The sequence below is a fragment of the Euwallacea fornicatus genome, chromosome 14 (genome assembly GCF_040115645.1).
Source record: "Euwallacea fornicatus isolate EFF26 chromosome 14, ASM4011564v1, whole genome shotgun sequence".
Classification (NCBI taxonomy): Eukaryota; Metazoa; Arthropoda; class Insecta; order Coleoptera; family Curculionidae; genus Euwallacea; species Euwallacea fornicatus.
The window spans coordinates 4,395,635-4,403,262 of NC_089554.1; the positions used below are offsets into that span (position 1 = coordinate 4,395,635).

General features: G+C 36.3%; 1 long non-coding RNA gene across 1 annotated transcript; it reads right to left on the reverse strand.

The window, feature by feature from the left end:
* Positions 1–6,124: 6,124 nt before the first annotated feature.
* On the reverse strand, positions 6,125–7,623 carry LOC136343462 (uncharacterized). The gene is made up of 4 exons (XR_010732786.1): positions 7,217–7,623; positions 6,774–6,869; positions 6,618–6,714; positions 6,125–6,448 (listed from the first exon to the last, which is right to left on the reverse strand). It is a non-coding gene; the product is annotated as an uncharacterized lncRNA (long non-coding RNA).
* Positions 7,624–7,628: the final 5 nt, after the last annotated feature.

Sequence of the window (7,628 nt, forward strand, 5' to 3'; positions counted from 1 at the left end):
TACGTTTTTTCTGTCATGCTTATTTTATGCTTTGTATTTTTTTTTAACGCCCTATGTAAATTTACATACCAAATTCAATTACCAATTCTTTAGCTTTTTAGTATTTTGTAGTGTTTTTGTATCTGTCACCGTTTTCGCACTGCCAAAAATATCTATCAATACAAATTAGGAATATAAAGGAAGTAAGCAAAGCAAAACATCCGACTCAGTTATCAACTCTCTGAGTCAACTCGTAATATTTACTTAACTTTCCCAAGATAAAAATGAACCTAAATAAATACGAATTATAAAAACTGTTGAAAATGTCCTTAAAAAATGTGAAACTTTGCCATCCTGTATGTCTAAAATGAAGCATTTTTGACCATGAGGAAATTAGAATTATTTGATTATTTTGTAATGTACTGACGCTCACTGAAATGTGTCCATGATAATATGTTACACTTGGTATATGCTTAAATTTTGACTATAATATTTGACTATTCCACTGCATTTTTTCCACTGAACGTGGACGATTCGGCTACAGCGACATGCCTAGCTGTTGAATGATTGATAACAATTACTTAAGTGTTTCCTGCATTTAGAAAAGAGGAAACGGGAAAGATTCCTTCCTTTATTAGTACTTATATTACGTCTTGTGATTGATGACTGACAAGCTTAATACCAATTATCACAGTTTTGGCTCCATTCCTCCGTTTACAGTGTGGAAACATAAACTGAGTTAGCCCCCATTCAAGCTCTGCGAGAAATTTTTTCGAACAGCTCGAATACGACACGCCTTGGATGTAATAGGTGATGTACGGTGTGTCCCATTTAAAAAGGGAGACACCCCCAAAAAATTTGTATCGAAGCACGGAGTAAAATCTCAAGAACTGACACTGCCAGAAAAAAGACTTTAAAGATTAAGTCAACATGATTAGAGTCTCTGAAAAGAGTCCAAAAAGTATATCGCTAATAATGGAACAAATGAGCGTAAGAGACCAAACTGAACTTGTTCCTCTTGTTGGCGATATTTGTCTTTCGGCTAGGGGTGCGGACAAAGAATTTAATATCAGATATCCCAATAAACCTGACTCAAACAACAATACTGTGCACCGCATGAATGAGGTTTTTAACGAAACTGGCATGTATCAAGCTAGACTCTCGCAAACAAGAATGGTTCACGTCGAGAGATTACACATAGTGAGTCAATAGAGAATATTTTCTCAATAATACCAATTCCGGTTTGAAAGTGGCTAGTGCGGACTGAAAATATTAAAATATCCATTGTAAAAAGTAAATTTAAGTCATATAAGCCTAAATTTTTGCGGGCTCGTGATCGGGCCGACGAAGAAAAGAGATTGGAATTCTGTTTCTGGGCTCAAAGGGAATATCTAGAAAATAGGAAATTTTTATTGGATTATTGGTCCAATGATGGCATTAAGTTTACGACAAAAGGAGGTGGTGTTGTCCTAAAATTCCCGGTATCGGCCTGCTGAAAATCTTAAGTGGGTGCTTGCAGTGTAGCTATGCTCTCTAAATTCCACAGGTCCTAAAAATCTGAGAATAACTGTGAAATTTTTGTGTCGTATTTTTTCTTTTTCTTTTAGGAAAATTTTAGGTATTCAGAGAAAATGCCACTTCAATATTTGTGTTATCAAAACCCAAAAATGACCCAATGAATGATTCACAAAGCTTGAGTTAATCCAATATAAAAGTTTGGCGCCACTTAAAACAAAGTTTAGCAAAGATTTTATTCTTTAAAATTTTATGGAATTTTAACCGAAAGAGGGATGGTTTTAGTGCCAAACCTTGCAAATTTTATGGAATACTTAAATACTTTAGTAGATATTAAAAATTGTAATTAGAAATACCCTCCCACTATCCCGTTTTGCCATTCATTTTTTATTTCTCTATCAGATGCAGTTTTTCTGGTTTTTCCTCGTGAGCATCTCCCCAGACTTGCCACTTTTTCGTTGCCCCAAAGCAAATAAAAGAGGCAGTATTAAACAGGGCTACCCCAATGAGGTCGGATTTGAATAAATTTATAGTTGAAGCTAAGACCCTATGGCACAGCACGTTTCGGTTATATCTTAGGCTTGACCATCATATATTTGCCCAAAGAGTAAAGCCTAAAAGCTTGGGAATGTCACCGCATCAGCTACATCACGAGGGTCAAAAACGTGAGGCCAAAGGCCCCTATCGATCCTCAAAATCTAATAAATAAATTCTGCGCCTTGTTTGAAGGTTACAAACTTATTGTTTGCGAACCGAGCCCGAATTTCGATACTAATAAAACAATATTATATTAGCGAAAGTGGAACCTCGTAGGCATAAATCTGCCCTCCGAAAGTTGAATTTTAACTCCGAATAAATCCCTAGGGATCTGGTAGGAGAGCAAAAACTTTGGTCAAAAAATTTATCTCTAATTTAAAATCCTGAAAAAGTATAAATTTTTTCTCGCTATTTTGATTCCCTCGTGTTAGCATATATTATCCCGGAAACTCCCATTTATCAACAAGTTCTTTCATTTTGTGTAGTACTCTGGCATGGGTTCATCATAACATACTTCGGAACATCGCCTTACGAGATCTTTTTGGGTCATATTCTGAAGTTCACATTTTCCGGAACGATTTTCAAAATTATTACTTGGAAAAGATTTTTGACAAACCGTAATATTGAGTGGCCAACGATGTAAGGAAAATTGCTGGGTAACGCCTGGCTACGCTCAGTTAGCCAACACTTAAAGGAAAGGTCCATCTATCAGATGATTATGCAAATTGGGGCTTAATGGTTGAAGTAGAAAAAAAAATCGAAATTTACCTAAATTCGTGACTAAAAATGTAGGCCGGATGTCACTCAATCGTAAAATTGATATAGGAGGGCAACATAAGACTCCTTTTTATTTAGATCCACGACGATCGCTTAGGCATTCGTTAATTCGGGCCATTAATACCATCAATGGGTTTTAGGTAACCTTTGTCGAGATGTCACTGTAGGATTTTGTCAGAAAGTTGATGACGGCAGAGACATGGCTTTGGAAGTAACCGATATACATAATAGCGACGAGGCTCTCTCAAACTGAGTTCTTTTCTCTGTGGTCTTTCTCCGAATCCTCTTATGAACTACATAAATTTTGCTTTAAAATTCAAATATTAGAAGTGGATTCCTGCATAGCTGAAAATAGCATTTTAACCGAACTTTATATGTATATTATAAATAAGTTCTTCCGGTTAAAACTTATCAAATATACAACCGACATTTTATTGCACCACTGGAACTCCCCAACCCCTTCTATAATAAAACGTCCCATCTTAACGCGATCAAAACTACCACATTGCAATGACGAGGTCAATTCTTGTTTTATGGTGGCTATTGAATTTAGGCAAATTAGCAAAAATTGTGCAAGTTTTATCTAAATTGCCAAGGGCTAACTCGAAATCAACTAGAGACATGAGTGGCCTTCACGAAGCTGCCGCACTCGCGCACCTGCAAAATTCATTTCTATTACTTTTTTTCCACCATTAGCGCCGATTTTTCCATAATATACGCATGCGTCATAAGAGTGCGCAAGCCACATAGCAACAAGGACGTAAAGTCCGAAGCGGACGCATCTCTCCGAACTTTTTTCTTATACATGAAAACATTTCAGTTGGTCCATGTACGTAGCAAACTCAACAACTTTCACTTAATTTATTAAACACAGTTCTTGTGCACTTTGAACGTAGAATTTCGATTATTTCAAGGCCCGAGCGCTTCCAAATATGCCGCAAACCGTAGCAAATAGATTCGTAGTCATATAAGTGGCGCACTCTTCATTTTTAGAATGAAAGACCTGAATGATAATGTTAAATTAAAAAAAATGATTTATTTATTTATTTTCATAGAATGCCCTATCAGTTCAAAGCAAAGAAATAAGTTCTGTCCTAGTATTTTAGTAGGTTTTTGGTAGCTCGGACTGGTCATGCAAATAGTACGTTTAAATATTTTGTGTTTAGTGACTTTTTTCTACCGAATCATTTTATTAATGCAAAGTAAGTTACGATTAATTCTATAGTACTAAATGAGTGCTAATATTTGACATTGTTTCGAAAAACAGTGGGTAAAAAGGAATATGTGATCTAAAAAACTAATGATGGACGGAAGTCTAAAATAGAGACTTCCACAACATTGTGTTCTTCACAATTCACGTTTTCGTTCACGCCAACAGGTGGACAACGTTTCAAGGCTATCTAAAAACACCAAAAATTTTGAAAATAAAAAACGGACTTCCAGACAACGAAAAACCACACAGCTAGGAATTGCTCTACGTGAACAGATCTCTAAAGGCAAACCTTTTTTAGCGTCTATGGAAATAGAGCGTCAAACTTTTACCAATCACAAAATAGATATATCCGCACGACCAGTCAAAAGAATTTCACAACGTCACAAGTCTCGTGGGTGCATTGCCAGGAAAAAGCCACACGTATTCAATTAAAATAAGAGGGGTTTAAATTTCGCAAAAAATCATATCAGTCAACCCCCTTAATTTTGGCACGGGATCCTTTTGAGCGTTTAATCGAGATTAATAGGTTCGGAACCAATAGAAATGTTTATATTTGACATCCACCAAACTCTAGTACCAATCTTCGTTATATCATTAAAAAGATCAAACACGGCGGAAGACCAGTAACGATATAGGGTGCTGTTTCCTAGCACGGAATTGGACCAATTCATCGGATTGAGGTTATTATAGAACAATTCAAATATAGAGCTATCTTAGCCAACTTAACGGAGCCATAAGCTTTGGAATCTATGCCGATTAATTAGATTTCTATGCAAAACAATCATTTCAAATATACTTCGCGGTTCGTTAAGCGATGGATGGAAGAAAATTTAATCGATGTTTTAGAATGGCCCCCTCAAATTCCTGACCTGAACCCTGTCGAAAATGTATGAGAAAGGGTAAAAAAAAGATGCGAATCCCGTCAATGCTTACGAATTATGGGCAAATATCAAGAACGTTAGAATTCGATTCCTACCAACTACGTCCAGCAATTAGTAGCGTCGATGTCATTCCAACTGAAGGCTTTGACAAAAAGTAAGGGTTACCCCCCCTCAATATTGAAGATATTACGTATATTTGTTTATTTACTTCCTATTTTTGAAGACTACGCTATATTGTTGGTCAGCCATAAAAAAATTAAGAAAACTGTTTTTTTTTTTTTTTTAATTTTTTTTTGCTAAACAAGTCCGTCAATTTTATAAAGTTCTGTACAGGCTATTAATTTGACACAAAAATGCTATAAATGGCTTAAAGGTTCAAGAAACGTATTGCGCCATTTGTATGACCACGACTGGACACGGTGCTTCGCCGTCTGATCAACAGAACGGACAAGAGAAAAGTACCACGGCAAACGATTTTGGAACTGCGTTCTATGCTCTCGCCCATCTAATTCTATCATCTTCGTGTAATAAAAAAATCCGCGTATTGTGCCATGCGTAAATTTGAGCTATTGTCGAGAAAAGCACGATCTCTCATTTTAACAATGACCTCCTAAAAGAAAGGCAAAGAATACTTAGACGATCCGGTTGATGTAGTGTTTTTCGAACGCGAAATTTCAGAATTAACGCATGAACACTATAGTTTGTTTTCGTTTAGCTCGATTTACTAGTTATTTGGATAAAGATCAACGAGACAATTTCCAGTTGGAAATTCAAAGTGTTACGACCGGTTTTTCGGACTCGGGTAAAATTCAGAAATGATTGGAATTTCTGTGTGAAAAGGAATCGGTTGCAATTGCAATGCAATTTGTAAACACATTCCTCGAGGAAAAAAAATCTGATAATCTCGAGGAGAAAAATAGTGATGTTGGGACTTTTTTTTATTTAAATACGAAAATACCGTTCCAGCTCAAGCCGTTGCTCATCTGCCGGGTTTGCGAACAACCAGGTTTCATGGCAATATTGAGAACTGGTTCAGTTTTATTGACATGCTAAATTCACTAGTGCTTGCAGGATTCCATATGTCGGATATTAACGAATTTTTATGTTATAGAATAGGTTGCTAAGCTGATGCCTTAAAATCAATAAAATCTCAGAAAGTACTAGCCACAAAGAATTTTATATTTAACACATGTTTACGTTCTTATGTTGCATAATGGTTCTGAACAGCTTACGTTATTCCCCCTTTTACGTTATTTATCGCTAAAACTTTGCTCTGAAGAAACACAGGCCTCTTGAAAATGTCCAGCATAGACTTGCGGCCAGCTTTGACCAAAAAGGGCCGAATCCCAAAAACTGTAGCTTTAATTGAATTTTTTTTTTCAGAGTAATTTTCTTGTCCTGGGACACTTTATTATTTAGCGAAAACAGTTGGTAGGAATTGAACGTCAGATAGTACGTTAATATTATATGACTTTAGGCCAAATGTTTCTCTTGGCATCTGTGAGTACATTTTGTCCTTTGGCCCCATTTCCACTACTGTGAAACTCTATAATGTAAATAAGTAATTAATTTTAACATTTTAACGGAAAATCACTCAAATCTCCCGAACGGTGTTAAGGACATATAGTTGGCCGTTAAATTTAAATGTGGGCTGTTATGTGCCATTTTTCAATTTGCCAAGTCAAATCTTGTTAATTATCTTGTTTAAACAATACCGATAAATTTTTCGGATAACTCAGTCAATCCAAATCGATAATCTTTGTTATTTATATGGGATTTTCTGCCGGATTTCATTGTAAAAGCGGATCGAATCTACGATAAATGTTCACATTTATTAAGCACAACAGTAAAAAGGCAAATATATTCTATACTTTTTGACACACATTGTCCATTTTTGGACGAACAATGCCTCCCACGCAGGTAGAGGGCGTTGAAACAATGGAATTTCACCCTATTCTCAATTTAATCTAATCGAAAATAAAATTCACCTTTTAGTAAGGGGTCGGACGAAAATTCATGTTAACGCTTCAGTGGCAAATCTGCCATCGCTCTTGGTATAAAATGATTGTCAAGCGGCGATTAACAGAAGTGAAATGAATGGAACGCGAGTATACAAAGTATTTGAAAATTCCTCATCTCGGCCGTTGAGGAATGAAATTTTTTTTTTATGATCAGGAATTTTTAGAGTGTTTTCCGTATTTAACATGGGGGGTTAACAGAGGTCTTGCCCCAACCCTTAGTGAAGGGTAATTGTTGTTTTTTATCAGTTACATCTACGAATAGGGTGAAAAAATCAGTGCTGCACTGTTGGTACCTTAAATCTGATAGACTGATGACCTTCCCATGCCCGTTCAGTAAGATTTGCAATCGGCTTCGACACTTCCAAAACCTCCTCTAATTGAAGTTTTGCGATAAGTCGAAAACTTTCCTTTAGAGAAACAAACCGCTAGGAAACTTAGAATCGACCCTGCACAACATAATAAACTTAATTATCATTCAGACATTGCAACACAAACAGCTTCCAAGCAATACCAGAACGTCTACTGGTCCAAGGCGTGCCCCAATGTCTTCCTGTTATTTCGAAAACACAAAGTTCGCGGTTGCAAAATGGCGTGTCTCGTTATTAATAGGACTCAAATTTAGCATCAGAATGATCATCACATGTAGGTTCGGATGAAAGAAGAGAGTGGTATTTTTTATGGAACAGTCATCCCGAACCTATTTAG